Source organism: Peromyscus eremicus, chromosome 23 (genome assembly GCF_949786415.1).
Source record: "Peromyscus eremicus chromosome 23, PerEre_H2_v1, whole genome shotgun sequence".
Taxonomy (NCBI): domain Eukaryota; kingdom Metazoa; phylum Chordata; class Mammalia; order Rodentia; family Cricetidae; genus Peromyscus; species Peromyscus eremicus.
The window spans coordinates 30,162,414-30,176,997 of NC_081438.1; positions in this window are offsets into that span (position 1 = coordinate 30,162,414).

The following is a 14,584-nucleotide window of genomic DNA, read 5'->3' on the forward strand; positions in this document are numbered from 1 at the left end:
TGACCTTTTCCACTCCTTTTGTTTTGAGACAAGATGTTGCTATGTAGCCCAGGCTGGCCTCAAACACACAACCCTCCTGCCTGAATTTTCACGTGTTGGGACACAGACATGCTCCCTGAACATAGCTCCTCTGCTCTTTGAGAGAACTCTGGTTTCTAGCTCTTTGCCTTCTGAAATCCCACACTGGAAGCACACAGTAAAAGCAGGGCCTGGAGTAGGTTCTGGAATCCTAAAAATACCCAGCAAACCCTGCAGCTGTGAGGAGATGGTCTTTGGTTCAGGAACTGCAAGATCAATGCTGTCACCTCCTGCTGGGTAATTAAAGCCAGAGACACCCGCACCTCATCTCTTCATAGGTAAGGCACACAGTAATTTGCTGTTCTGTAAAACTTTAACACCTTGGTTAGACAAGCATCCCCTCCCCCTTCCTCACCACACACAAGCGAGAAAACGATTTCCCTGGCAGCCTCTTTCATGGTGGGTGGGGCAGGGAGGTCTCTGAAGAGAGCAGCAGTTTCTCCCATGCTAGAACTTGAGTGACACTTCAGAGCCTGGACACTGGACATTCACAAGGCAATTTGCTTTTCTAATGAGGGTTTTACAGCGACATATTTAGGGAATTATGTGCAAGCTGTCCCAAATTGAGGTCCAGTCAAGGCTGCACTTTGATTATGCAATTGCAGCGAGCCCCCGAGAGACAGAAAGTGATTAAACATTTCTTCTACGGTACATTCTGCTGAAAGTACCACTGAACTGACCGCAAAGCTGGGGGCTGTTGTGGAGTTTTTTCTGCTCCTCCATGCTTTTCAGGTCTCCATGGATTGGACTCAGGGCCTCCAACATGCTAGGCAGAAACTCTGTCACTGAGTCACACCCCAGCCCCTCACTGGGAAATTCTAGGCAGGTGCTCTACAATTGAGCCACACCCCAGCCCCTCACTGGGGGATTCTAGGCAGGTGCTCTACCACTGAGCCACACCCCAGCCCCTCACTGGGGGATTCTAGGCAGGTGTTCTACCACTGAGCCACACCCCAGCCCCTCACTGGGGATTCTAGGCAGGAGCTCTACCACTGAGCCACACCCAGCCCCTCACTGGGGGATTCTAGGCAGTGATCTACCACTGAGCCACACCCCAGCTCTCTTCTTACTTTTTATTTTGAGATAGAATCTCACTCTAAATTGCCCAGGTTGATCTTGGACTCATTCTAAGACTTGGAACTTTCCATCCTCCTGCCTCAGACTCCCGAGTGTCTGGAATGACAGTTCTGTGCCATCACACTTGGATCTTTTCTGGATTTGAAGGAGGAAAGCTTCACGGGTTGAGAAGGGGCCAGGCTCCCAGATGAGGTCACTAATCCAAAGCTATGGCAAACTCAGAAGCCTTTCTGATCTTGTAACCACACTGGGAACCCTGGGCGCAGTCAGCTGGGCAGATCATGCGATCTGGAGAAAACCCTGCAAGATCTGGATTTCTGGCCTTGCTGTCTCGTTCACGAAGGCACATTTATCTGCACTAGGACTGAGTCTCTCCTTTCCCCTGGTGTGTGTGTGTGTGTGTGTGTGTGTGTGTGTGTGTGTGTGTGTGTTGCAGGCATGTTAATGTGTATGCTGACACACTTCTGCTTGTTGCTGCATGTTTATATGTGTACATATGTGTAAAGACATCAGCCAGAAATCAACTTCAGCTACCATTCCCCAGACACTGGTCGACCTTACAGTTTACTATTTTATTTTATTATTTATTTCATTTTATTTTTAGGCAGGGACTCTCACTGACCCTAGAACTTGCCAAGCAGTCTAAGTTGCCTGGCCAGCAAGCCCTAGGGGTCTTCCAATGTCCACCTTTCCTGTTAATTTTGTTTTTAAAGACAAGAGTCTTATTATGCAGCCCAATCTGACTTCCGACTCAGAGCAATCCTTCTGCTGTGTCCTCTCAAGTGCTGGAATTATAGGCAGGTTACCACTATGCCCAGATTTGGGTTTTTGAGACAGGGTTTCACTATGTAGTCTAATCTGACCTTGAACTCACAATCCTACTGCCTCAGCTTCCTCAATGCTGAGGTTGCAGCCCTGTAACACCAAACCTGGCTGGTTTTTTCCCCCATTTTCACAGAGCAGGTCTGCTGTCTTAGCCTCTGTTCTCCTTCCTTAGGGCCTTGACGGAACTGAGCAGTGTACAGCATATGTGTGACATGTATTATGCATATGTGTTCATGTTTGTGTATATTAGTGCAGTCATGCATGTGGAGGTCAGAGGGCAACCTCAGGGCCAATCCTTTCCATCCACTTCATTTGAGGCGGGGGTCGCTTGCCCATTCTCTGCTGCCTACACAGGGTAGCTGGCCCGTCGTCATTTTCTGGGGAGTCTCTTCTCTGCTCCCCATCTTACCCGAGGAGATCTGGGATTACAGATGTGCACAACCCCAATCCGGCTTTACCCGAGTCCAGGGGACCTGAACTGAGATCCTGACACTTGACCAGGAACTGCTTTACCTACTGAGCCGCCGTCCACAGCCACCTTCACACTTCCTCTTTAGGGTCTGAGAAAGCCCCGAGCGCTGTAGCCCCAGATGAGGCTCGTCTTTCCCCTGCCCAGCCGCTCTCCGCTCTCCGCAGCTGTCTGCCCGGCAGCTTCCTAACTCCCTGACATTAAACAAAAGCGAAACGGGAGCTTTCCCTAATTGAGGATCATAATCAAGAATCTGTCACAGGGTCGCTTAGAAATTAATTCAGCTTGATCGCTCTTCAGACCTTCGCTAAGGAACCGCGTGTTCTCCCTGACACCGCCGTGTCCCGTTTCATCTCGTATTAGCTCCCTAACAAGGCTGCGTGCTCAGCTCGAAGCTCACAAATTAGAAAAACGGGCAGCGATCCTGCAGCTCCCTCTCCGGATTACAGTGACGGGCTTGTCTCCAGGCTTCCAGATCTTTCTGTGCAAGCTGAAGTGGGTTCTAAATGTAACTTCCTGTTTGATTTTCCGACTATACCCTCCTCGTGTGTCGCTGTCATTATGCTACATTCAATTAATTAATTAGTCAATTAATTATTAAGGTCTTTCACCTAGTGGCCCATCTTGTGGAAACTAGAACAGAGTGTTGAATGGTTCAGTTAATGAAGCTTTAAGGAAAAACTGTAGATGCCTTCAGAACATATCCCTCTGATTGCTGAAAACATGGCTATGATTCCCTTTTGTGAGAGCTCCTAGGTTTCTGGGAAGGGGCAGTTAGAGCATGGATAGTTCTAGATGGACAAGGACTTATCAGTGAATGCCACATATTATTCCCCTACTGAAGCTTCCAAGTCCAGATCTACTTGCAATTGGTATTTTCTTTATCTGTTTTGGATAGGTCTCATGTAGCCTTGGCTGGACTTAAACTCACTATGTAGCCAAGGATGACCTAGACCTTCTGATCTCCTCGTCTCCACTACCCCCTGCTTCCAGGCAAGCATCACCGCGTCCTGTTTAGGCAGTGCTAAGGAAGGAACCTAGGGCTTTGTGCGTGGTAGGCAGGCGCTCTACCCACTGAACTACAGCCCCAATTCAGCAACTGACATCTCAATCCACAGGGCTCAGCACCCTTCGGTTCCAATGCCTGCTGCTTCATCCTGGCGTGCCTATAGGTGTATCGTTTTCTGTCTAGTACCCCAGTCTCCTCACCTGTAAAATACGGTGGTCACAACCCACCACCCACGGAGGCTGGGGGAATTAAAGGTAATACAGAACACAGCAGGGCCCAGCACTAAGGAGGCTAAGGTAGGCGGTTGTGGGTTTGAGACCAGCCTGTTTCTGACCTTTCAGACTTACATGGCTTTTCCTTGCATTGAAGTCTGGGGCCCTTCTACAGGTACATATGCAAATCAAATCCCTGTTATAAAGGCTGGGGAGACGGCTCAGCCAGTAAAGTACCTGCTGTGCAAACATGAGTACCTGAGTTTGATACCCAGCACCCATGTAAAAAAGACCCGTATCCCAGAGCTGGGGTGGGTGGAGCCAGGCAGATATCTGGGCTTGCTGGCTGTTGGCCTAGCCTACATGGTCAGCTCTAGGCCAGTGAGAGACTCTGCCTCAATAATCAAGGTGCATGGGAAGTAAGGACCGTCCCCGAAGGTTGTCCTCAGTCCTCCGCACGCATGTGCCCATACTCGCACACAGGCAAACACACCCACACCCCACACTCCTACACAGAGAATCACAGCTCTGAGTGCAAACGCCCAGCTTGGAGCCCAACCCCTTTATCCTGCTTCTGCAGCCTCAGATTCTTATCTGTGGGAAATCACAAGGCCCTGTGGTATCAGGATCCCACCCTCCACCCCAGGCAGAGGTAGCCACTAAAACAGGAAGTGATCATCCACACAGTAAGACTGAGACTGCCAGCAAAAGCTGAGGAGAAAGGTAAAGAAAAAAAAAAAACAGTATGCGTGCTGTGCAGACTGATCTTCATAAAATTAACATGATAGTGTATAATAACATTCCCAATATAACGTCTTTTCCCAATTAATATTTATAACCTTGCACGGATTAAATCATACTTTTGTGATTATGTTAATCATCCTTTTTAAGCCTTATTCAGGTCCAAAGATAATGGCTGCCTCCGCTTTTTTTGTGTTGTTTTGTTTCCTTTTCTTTTTGAGACAGTCTTCCTACATAGCCCAGGCTAGCCTCAAACTCTCAATCCTTTCGCCTCGGCCTCCAGTGTGCAGGGATTACAGGCGTATGCTGCCGTGGCTGGCCTTTTCTTTTGTTGGCTTTTGTCTTTCGAATGTTCTAGTGACATTCTAAATTCTTCCAAGAGGGAGCCATTGTAATTTTGCTAATGGTGACACACACTCACACCGGCATCTGCCCTGGGAGTGAGTTCTTCTTAGACGCCTGGCTTGAAAAGGCTTTCAGGTTTTTATGTTTCCTTCTTGAAGTCTCCCTCCTTTGCACACATTTAAAGAGGACTGAAATGGCAGTTACAATCTGCTCGGCTCCCACCGCCCTCCTGAACCTCTGTCTCATGGCAGGACCGATGCCTCCTGGCATCTAGGTCTGGGGCAAGCATGAGGGGACAGAGCACCCAGCAGGATAATGCAGGCAGGGGGCAGCCTGGACACTGCCCGTCTGCTCTCCTCTGTTCCTCAGCTGTGGGGCCTCCAGCTCCATCGGGCTCCCTAGCTTTGTGTGCAGAAGCCACACACCCCCCTCCACCGCCAGCACAGGAAGTGGAGCCTGGAGCTGCATCAAGTTTGTGGGCTGTTGGCAGCGGGCAAACCTAACCTGACTGTCTGACTGTTCTTCCTTTCCCAGCAGCAGATTTTTGTTTTCGTCCTTTTAAGGACTGAAGAGCTAGCTCAGTTCCTGTGTACGCACAAGGACCTGAGTTTGGATCCCCAGCTCCCAAAGTGCACATCAAAGTGCTAAGAAAAAGTGACTTCTGAGTGCTCAGCCCTAAATGGGACATCTATTTCAAACCCTCCTCCATGGCTCAGGCAACATCGTGGAAGCCGGGCAGAAGATGGGGAAGAGAGCTGTGGAACACTGGATTCTGGACATGATGTGACCACGGTACCCATGAACTCACAGCTGCTCTAGTTGCCTGCACACGGTCAAGCCAAGTGGACATTCCAGCATGGATGGGGGAGGAGCTCACAGGCTCCACCCTCATCCGTGATTGGCAGCTGATGGCTGCAAAGGGAAGGAGAGTCAGTTTTCTTTAAAGGCATAGCACTGTTCCAACCCCACACTCCTGGATAGGAGCTACACTGTTATAACAAATTAAGAAGACATGAGGAGCTGGGCGGTGGTGGCGCACGCATTTAATCCCAGCACTCGGGAGGCAGAGGCAGGCGGATCTTTGTGAGTTCAAGGCCCGCCTGGGCTACAAAGTGAGTTCCAGGAAAGGTGCAAAGCTACTCAGAGAAACCCTGTCTCAAAAAAACAACAACAAAAAAGACATGAAGTTGGGAAGAGGGCATGATGGAGGGACTTGAGAAGGGAAGTAGAGGGTAGATATGATCTAAATTTATTGATGCATGCATGAAATTCTCTAAGAATAAATTATATATATATTATATATATATATATACTTAAAGCCAGGTGCAACTCATTCACCTCTAACCCCAGCACTGAGGGACACAGAGACAGGTGGATGCCTGGGACTCACTGGCCAGCCAGCCTAGTTGCATCTATGAGCTCTAGGCTCAGTGAAAGACCCTATCTCAAGAACTAAGGAGAATAATTGATAGAGGAAGACATCTAACCACCAACCTCTGGCCTCCACACATGTGCACACACATGCCTGCACACCTGCACACATATCAGCACATATATATGTGGAGGAAAGATGATAGGCACATGGCCTATCTACAGGCACATGACCTGCCATTACCTGAGTCCTGAGTTAGTTAACCAGACCCACTGTAAGACAGCGTCACGGGCCAGGCAGCATAAAAGTAATATGGCATGCTGTGGGGGCCTGATCAAGATCAAAGGGTCTCAGCTTGTTTCCTACTGAGGACTGGGAAGGGAGAGATGGTTCTTCCCACCTCCAGGTCATTTGCCACAATCTTTGATGACCCTTGCCTTGTGCAACTTAGGGGAGAGAAGCTTTGTTTTAGCTCGCGGTTCCAGGGTCCTGCCTGTCACAGGTGGGAAGCCAATGAAAGAATATAAAGCAGCTAGTCATATCACACCCACAGTCAAGAGGAAAGAGAAGCGGATGCAGGCATGTTCAGCAGCCAGCTGGCTTTCTCTACTCTTACACATCCAGGCTCCAAAACCAGGGAACGATGCTGGCCACTTCCAGGCTGGGTCTTTGCACAGGATAAGGCAATCAAGACAACTGCCCTGTGTCCCCCTACACACTCACCGACACGGACACAAGCCAACCTGATCTAGAGAACCCCTCCAGGCCATTCTGGATTGTAACAGATTGACAGCTGCAGCAGCTGCTGCATAGGGAGAGCCGGATGCTGGTCCTCAGCTGACATCGCTTTTTCCTCAGTCCAGGACCTCAGCCCACGGGACATTCCTGCCCACAGTAACGACGAGTCAGTTCACCCAATCTAGAAACTCCCTCATAGACATGCCCAGAGCTCCCCACTTCCCGTGGTGATTCTAACTCCCATAAGTTGACAATTAAGATGAACCACCACAGAGCCTGCCCAAGGACCTTGTCTTAACTCGGTTATTTCCCAATAAGGCTGCATTCACTCACAGGTTAGGATTTCAGCATTATTGGGCACAGGATTACATCTAAAACAGGCCCCTCCCCCCACTCTCTCTCTTCCCGTGGGAAGGAAGAGGGGAGGGATACATGATTAGCAAGCAGTTATTAAGCTCCTCTGAGGCTCCAGTGAAGGCCTCAGGCAACCCAGAGGGGACTCCGGAAATACCGGGCCCCCGGGCTGTCTTCAGGCTGGAGACAGCACCTATGCCCTTGTGCCCTGTTTGGACAAGTGCCACATACTGCTTTTCTGAGGGTGGATGTGACTCAAACCAGCACCCTCTCCAGCAGAGGGCTTCTCACCAGCTCTCTGCTTCCTGGTCCACTAAGACCTCATGCTTTCAGGACCACAGGCTGAGCGGCTCCTACCAAGCCACCCCACATGATAGACTGAGAGCCCTCTGGAAGCCAAAATGACCCTTTCCTGGGCTTGTGGAGATGGTTCAGTTAGTAAAGTACCTGCTTCACAAACGTGGGGACCTGAGTTCCAGTCCAGCACCTATATAAAGCTCTGCGTGGTGACATGCAGCTGTACTCCCAGCTGGGGGGCGGGGCGGGGGGGCGGGGCAGAAACAAGAGGCTCCCTGGGGCTCACTGCCTAGGCCTGAACGAACAAGCCCCAGGTTCAGTGAGGAACACTGTCTCAGAGAATAAGACAGAGACCAATTAAGAAAGATTCCTGATGTCAACCTCTGGCCTCCACATGTATGCGCACACACACACACACACACACACACACACACACACACACACTCAACACGCCAACAAAGACACACATAAGTAAATAAAAACCTTTCTTGCGTTGTTTTCTGTCAGGTAGTGTGGCCACAGTGGTGTGAAAGTAACTAAAACGGTGCATAAATATTTATCAGATTCATCAATTAACCCACTCATCAATTAGCAAAACCCTGAAATGGGGGGGCTTCATGGGAAATCCGTGGCACACTCCCGTTGGCTATTAAAGACTACACACAAAAGGAATGAAACAACGCTTGTGTTTCCATGTGTTGAAGGCTCTGAGAGATTGACTGCCCGCTGCTAACAAACAGCTGAGGGTCTGAGAGACGCGGGGAAGCCATTTTTCCCAGTGAGGCCACAACTCATGGATTGGGAGGATTTAGTAAATGAGCCCTGGTGGGACGAGAACGAATGTGTTTTCCCATGCTGGGCTGGACCCTGCCACCTCTGCAAGGGAGAAGTGATATCTCCTGAAGCAGGTGGGGTGTCACTGCTGTCTGCCTGGGCAGCATCCCAGGTTTATATTCCTGACGTGTGTTCTGAGCTAACATAGAGAACCAGTGTGAGGGAGGGCAGGAGCTGGGGTGACAAGCTGGCCTTCAAACGTTCCTGTATTAGTTACAGTATGTGTGTGTACAAGCGTTCGTCCGTGTGTGTGTGTGTGTGTGTGTGTGTGTGTGTGTGTGTAAGTGCACACCTGCTATGGCTTGGCATGTGGAGGTCAGAAGAGGACCTTGGGTGTCCAACCTCACCTTCCACCTTGTTCTAGGCAGGGTCCCGTGGTTGTTCACTATTGTGCACAGCGGGCTGACTAGCCTATGTGATTCCAAAGATTCTCCTGTCCCCATCCCGTCATGCACTGGGTGTACAGACACCTACTGGGTCCGGCTATCGGTGAACTCTGAGGGTTTAAACTCAGGTCTTCATACTTTCAAGACAAGCACTTTACCCCTAAGGCATCTCCCCATCTCCTGTATTAGCGACTTGAACCATCACCATGACAAGTACCCGAGGAACACTGAGCAACTTCAAGAGAGGAATCACTCCTTTTGGACTAGTTTCTCTGCTTTTGGTCTGTACTTGCTTGGCCCTGTGCATGTGGACGGAACAGGATGGTGGTAGAAATGTGTGACAGAGGAACTTCTTCAGGGCGGACAGGAAGCACAAAGCCGGACAGGAAACAGGGCCTGGGTGTAATCTTCAATGGCCTATCTCTCTGCCTTCCCTCCTCCAGCTAGGCCCCCCCTCTTAAATCTTCCACAGCTTCTCAGAATGGCATTCCCGTCTTGGAACCAAGTGTTCAAATCAGAATAGTTGATGTGACAGGTGAGGGGGGGGTCCCTCCTTGCCTTTCACCTCGTTTGAGGCAGAGTCTCTGGTTTACTGCTGTGTATGCCAGGACAGGAATCCTCCTGCCTCCACTTCCCATTTCACCATAGCAGTGTTCACCTTCACATAGGTTCTGATCTTAGGTCCTCATGCTTTTGTGGCCAGAGCTTTAACCATTGAGTCTTTTCCCACCCCTACCCCTCTTTAGCTCAACCAGGCAGTTCTCAAGCACGAGCTTCACAGCTGACAATGTCTCTTCACAATGTCTAGAGGTTGGACATGCCTGCAACCCCAGTACAGGTGCTCGGCCACCCCACAGCACAGAACTTACATCAAGTTCCTTTCCATCTCTTCCTGTTGCAAGTCCCCACAGGGGTGATCTCTCATGGGAATGAGAGGACCCAGGAAGGGAGTCCCTCCAGCCCCTGAGAAGGTGGGCCTTAGGGTTTCCCATCAGCCCTCAGGGACTTCCAGGCTTGCTTCTTTTGTCATTTGTTGCTGTCCCATGACAAAGACTCACTCAGCCACCGGAATGCATCTCTGCCCATGTCTGCAAGACCCACTGCACTGACTGAACATTTCACTGCTACTTCAGACTCTGGGTGTGACTGGGGACAAGAGACAGGCATCCAGGCATCCAGAGACCTTCAAGGTGTTCACTGCTGCCGAAAGCCACCTGCTGGGGAGGTGGACCTCCCCTCAGCTCCTATGGCCTTCTGTTCCCGGCCCAGTTGCTGAAAAGTAAATGTTACACTGTGAATTCTCTCCTAGCACACCAGTGGTCCATGACCAGGGCTTCGTCCCCGGCAGAGAGGCTCATCCATCACTGCCAGTAAGTGGGATGCAGGTTTTCAGAGTTCTTGGCAAAAGGCACTTCCTCAAAGCCCGCACCTGTTCTAGGACCTGCTGCCAGGGTGCAGGGAAGACTTGGGAGGACTCAGAGCTGGGTCCGAACTGCCCTTCTTCAAGGTGAGTGAGAACAGTGCCACGTGCAGTGGGCAGTCCAAGAGGTGTCACCCCAGTGCCAGGAGGAATGCTCTCACGGGATTGGCAGCCAAGGTAGGAAAAATCCACCTAGCTATTGTCAGGACCTTCCTTGGGAAATGACACGAGCTAATAAGAAGGAGTGGGGGAGGGGCTTCTAACATGCAAAAAAAGGCAAAGTGACAGTCTTTAAGTCTGATGAATGGAAAAGAGAGCCCACCCTGGGGCCCTGCGACAGGGGCAGAGCTGTCACTGAAGACAACCTTTGACCAAAGAAGAGTCCAGGCCCTTAGAACAATGTGACCTCTGCTTCTGCTTGCAAAAGCATCAAACAAAACAACAACAACGATAACAATAATAACAAATGAGCATGCTGGTGCAGGCTTGTGATCCCAGCGCTGGGGAGGAAGAGGCAAGGGGCTCCCTGAGACTAATGAGCCAGCCTGGCCTCCTTAGTGAGTTCCGGGGTCAGTGAGAGACCCTGTTTCAATTCAACAAGGGAGAAGCTGGAGAGACAGCTCCTCTGGTGGAGCATTTGACACACAAGCATGGAGACCAGAGTCTGAATCCCCAGCACCCATGAAAAAAGACAGGCAAGATGACGTACGACTGTGATTCCAGCAGAGGACACAGAGACAGTTGGACCTCTGGAGTGCACTGGCAGGCCAGCCTAGCAAAATTGGTGTGTGCCAGATTTAGTGAAAGACCTTGTCTCAAAAAATACAATGGAGAAAAATCAGGGAATACACTCAACATTGCCCTCTGGTCTTCACATGCACCAAACACATAGACCACACAGCCAAATAAATAAAAGACCTTAAACCTACCAAGTTATATGGCTCCTGAAGACACACAAACACACACACACACACACACACACACACACACACACACACACACACACACATGCACATTGTAACCAAGGCTTACTCTCATTCATAATGGCATTTTTCCCTGCTTGGGACATTTTACAGGTATGACATTGAGCTCCTTAGGAGAAAGTCCTGCTGTGTGTCACACTTAAATGAATTAATGATGCCAACATCCTGGCCCAACTCCCCATCTCAAGATAGCAGGTCCCTGCTTTTCAAATATATGGTTGCTGCCTCTGCTGTGGTGTGTGAGGACAAAATAGTAAATATTATCTCCATCTTCTCTGGCCATCAGGGGCGGACGGGAAGAAAAGGAGGTCGTAACTCTCTTTGCCGACGTGAACAGTCACCTTGTGGCGATTACCCCAGGCCAACCTTGGTGCTCAGTGCTTTCTGCTTGGTTTTCCAGCTGTTTCAAAAGAAACTGGCTGGGAAGAGTTAGACATGTTCAAGTAGCCGCCAGTGTTCCTCTTAGCTGAGAAAGTAGATAAGAAAGGGAGAAAAAGAGTGGAGAGAGAGGGGAGAAAGATGAAGGGAGGAGAGGAGGAAGGGGGAAGGGAAGCCCTGGGTTTTACACCCAGTACCTGGATACCTGTAATCTCAACACTGGGGACGTAGAGGCAGGAGGATCAGAAATGTAAGGTCATCCTTGGTTACATAGTGATTTGGAGACGACCCTGTCCCTCTTGAATGAATGGATAGATGGATGGATGGATGGATGGATGGATGGATGGATGGATGGATGGATGGATGGATGGATGAATGGGCCATCCAACGTCCCCTGCTGAATGGGCTCTCACCCAAAGCTGACTGACCCTCCTAGCCCTAACTGACATATACCCACTAGCAAATCTCCAGATAACTTGGCACTCGTCTTGACCCTGACTTGACCATGACCCCCCCAGCAATGTCCCTCATTCTGGGATACCTATTCTGGTGGTGTCTGTCTACTGTCACCAAAGACTTTCTTAGCTTTCTTGTTCATAATGCCCTTTAAATCACATGTCCTTCAGGTATTGTCCCCACATGTCGCATATCTCCACACAGAACTGGCCCTGAGTCTCCTCTCTTTCTGATCTGTTCCCTCCAACAGGGATGTGTCCATTCCTGGCTCTAAGGATTCTTATTGTGTCTCTTTAGCTTCCTGATGACACCCAGACCCCTCCTAGGGATCACTCTGCTCCTGTCCCCAGTGCATTCCCTGATCCCCTGGCTGGTCCAGCTGCCCATCTCCACAGTGATCCCTGTGAGTCTTCCAACTTCAATCATTTGATAAATGACAGACTTCGGCTTGTATTTGCACAGGAAGTCTGTAATTAGCCGTGGAGCATTTTGTTAAACTTCTCTGTGAAAGATGCTGGAGGAAAAAGAATAAATCCTCGATCTGTATTGTACTCCTGGGAGAGCAGCACTCGGCCCTCCACCCCCACCCCCACCCCCCATCCCCCACCCCCGTTGCCCCCACCACACCACCATCCACCAAATTTCCATTCTCCTCTTGCTGCCTGGTTCTTTTTCGCCACTGATTCATTTTCAGGGTCCAGAGCAGTTTCCAACATCCCCATCTTTGTCAGGGGGTGTCTTATTTACCAAAGTTAATTTTGCTCGTACTGCAACATGCTTGAAAATGACTGTGAATGTTGTTGAACTTCATTTGCTGTGTTCTACCAGCAAGTAGCAAGCGGAACTGAATTAGCATTGTTCCAGGAACCTGCTCATACATTTCAGAGCCATCGAGAGACACCAAGCAGGACAAAGCTGGGCTCAAGGAAAGCTCTATCCCGAAGCACTGTTAGCTCAGGGTGCCCAGGAAGGGGGTCCCTCAGGTCCAGGACCTTAGGGATAGTGTTTGTTTCAGCCTCCAAAGATTGTCATGGTTCTACCATCTGTCTCTCTAATTCCCTGGCAGGCAAGCTGAAAGCTGGATTCACAGGGTGGCTCGGTGCCCATTAAGAATGCAAACCTTTTATTTCTTTGTAAAGAAATCTCTGGCTCTTTTCAAGGCTGCCCAAAAGAAATAGGGCTGTCAAGGAAGAACTCTGTACTTAACTCAATGAGGTTATTCTCCATTTATTTCCCAGAAGGCAATCAGGCCCTGCGCTCTAGGGAAGGGAGCAGAGGAGTACATCAACAGAGAGTTCTGGGGGTCTCACCAGTGCTGGGAGGATAGTCCTTGCAAGGTCCTTGCCCTCTCGAAGCTTCTAATCCAACGAGGAACAGAGCTCCCAGGAGACTGCACAGGGAGAGAGGCTGCCTTGAGAACAGGCATAGAGGTCAGCCCAAACAGGAGCAGGGATCACACCCTTTAGGATGGAGGCCTGCCAAGGACTTCTTTCCTGTCTTATTCTGTTTCTCTTCGTGGTGCTGAGGATGTTACTCAGTGACCTGAACATGGTAGGCAAGTGTTCTGCTGCTGAGCCACACCCCAGCCCCTCACTGGGGGATTCTAGGCAAGTGCTCTACCACTGAGCCACACCCTCAGCTCCTCACTGGGGGATTCTAGACAGGCGCTCTACCACTGAGCCACGCCCCAGCCCCTCACTGGGGGATTCTAGGCAGGTGCTTTACCACTGAGCCACACCCCAGCCCCTCACTGGGGGATTCTAGGCAGGTGTTCTACCACTGAGACATGACCTGAGGCCAGGTTTGAAGAGTTTCTGAGAAGTTGTTATTAAACTTGGGGGATCACAACTTATCCCCTAAGTCAGGTATGGCCACCTATCCTCAACAAACCAATAAAAAGAGAAGAGCCAAATTAATAGTGGGCAGCAGGAAAGGAGATGTATTGATGTAGTCAATGGACACATTGGGAAGAGGGAGAGTGTGATATGGTGGAAGTCCCCAGTCTGTCCTCAAGGCCCAGGAATAAGAGCAAAGTTTAAATAGAGGCCTATGATGTGCATATCTAAGTAGGCCCAGTTGAGGTGTGGTTCCTCCCACCGCTGACCAATCCTTGTCTGGAATTCAGTCTCAACCTGTGAGGTGGTCCGAGAAGATGTTGGGCCGTGTAAAACCTCCTTGAAAACAGTGTCCCCTCTGCGCGGGGACTTTTCCTTCTCCCAGTGTGAGATTTCTAGTAATATTCCCATTCTTTGGGGTCCATTGTATCCACATTCTGATGGTCAGGTTGATTGTCTTTAGAATCTCTCCATTTCTGCCACGCTGGTTACAGAGTGATGAGTCTATACCTGTCTGAAGTCAACTCCAGCAGTTGAGTAGATTTTCTCTTGGACCTCACCAAGGAGTTGATGACCACTTTTATTTAACACATATAGATTTCCTGGGATACCCCGAGAGTCATTAGAAATTTGTAGATCAATCCCTTGTGTTCCTTTTGTGCTTAATTTCAGGGAAATTTACCTTCAATTAGTGGCTGCACAGTGGGAGCTCCTGACTGGCTCAGAGCATTTCTGCTCACTACCTCCAAACTCCACTTTCCGAGCAAGGAGTGAC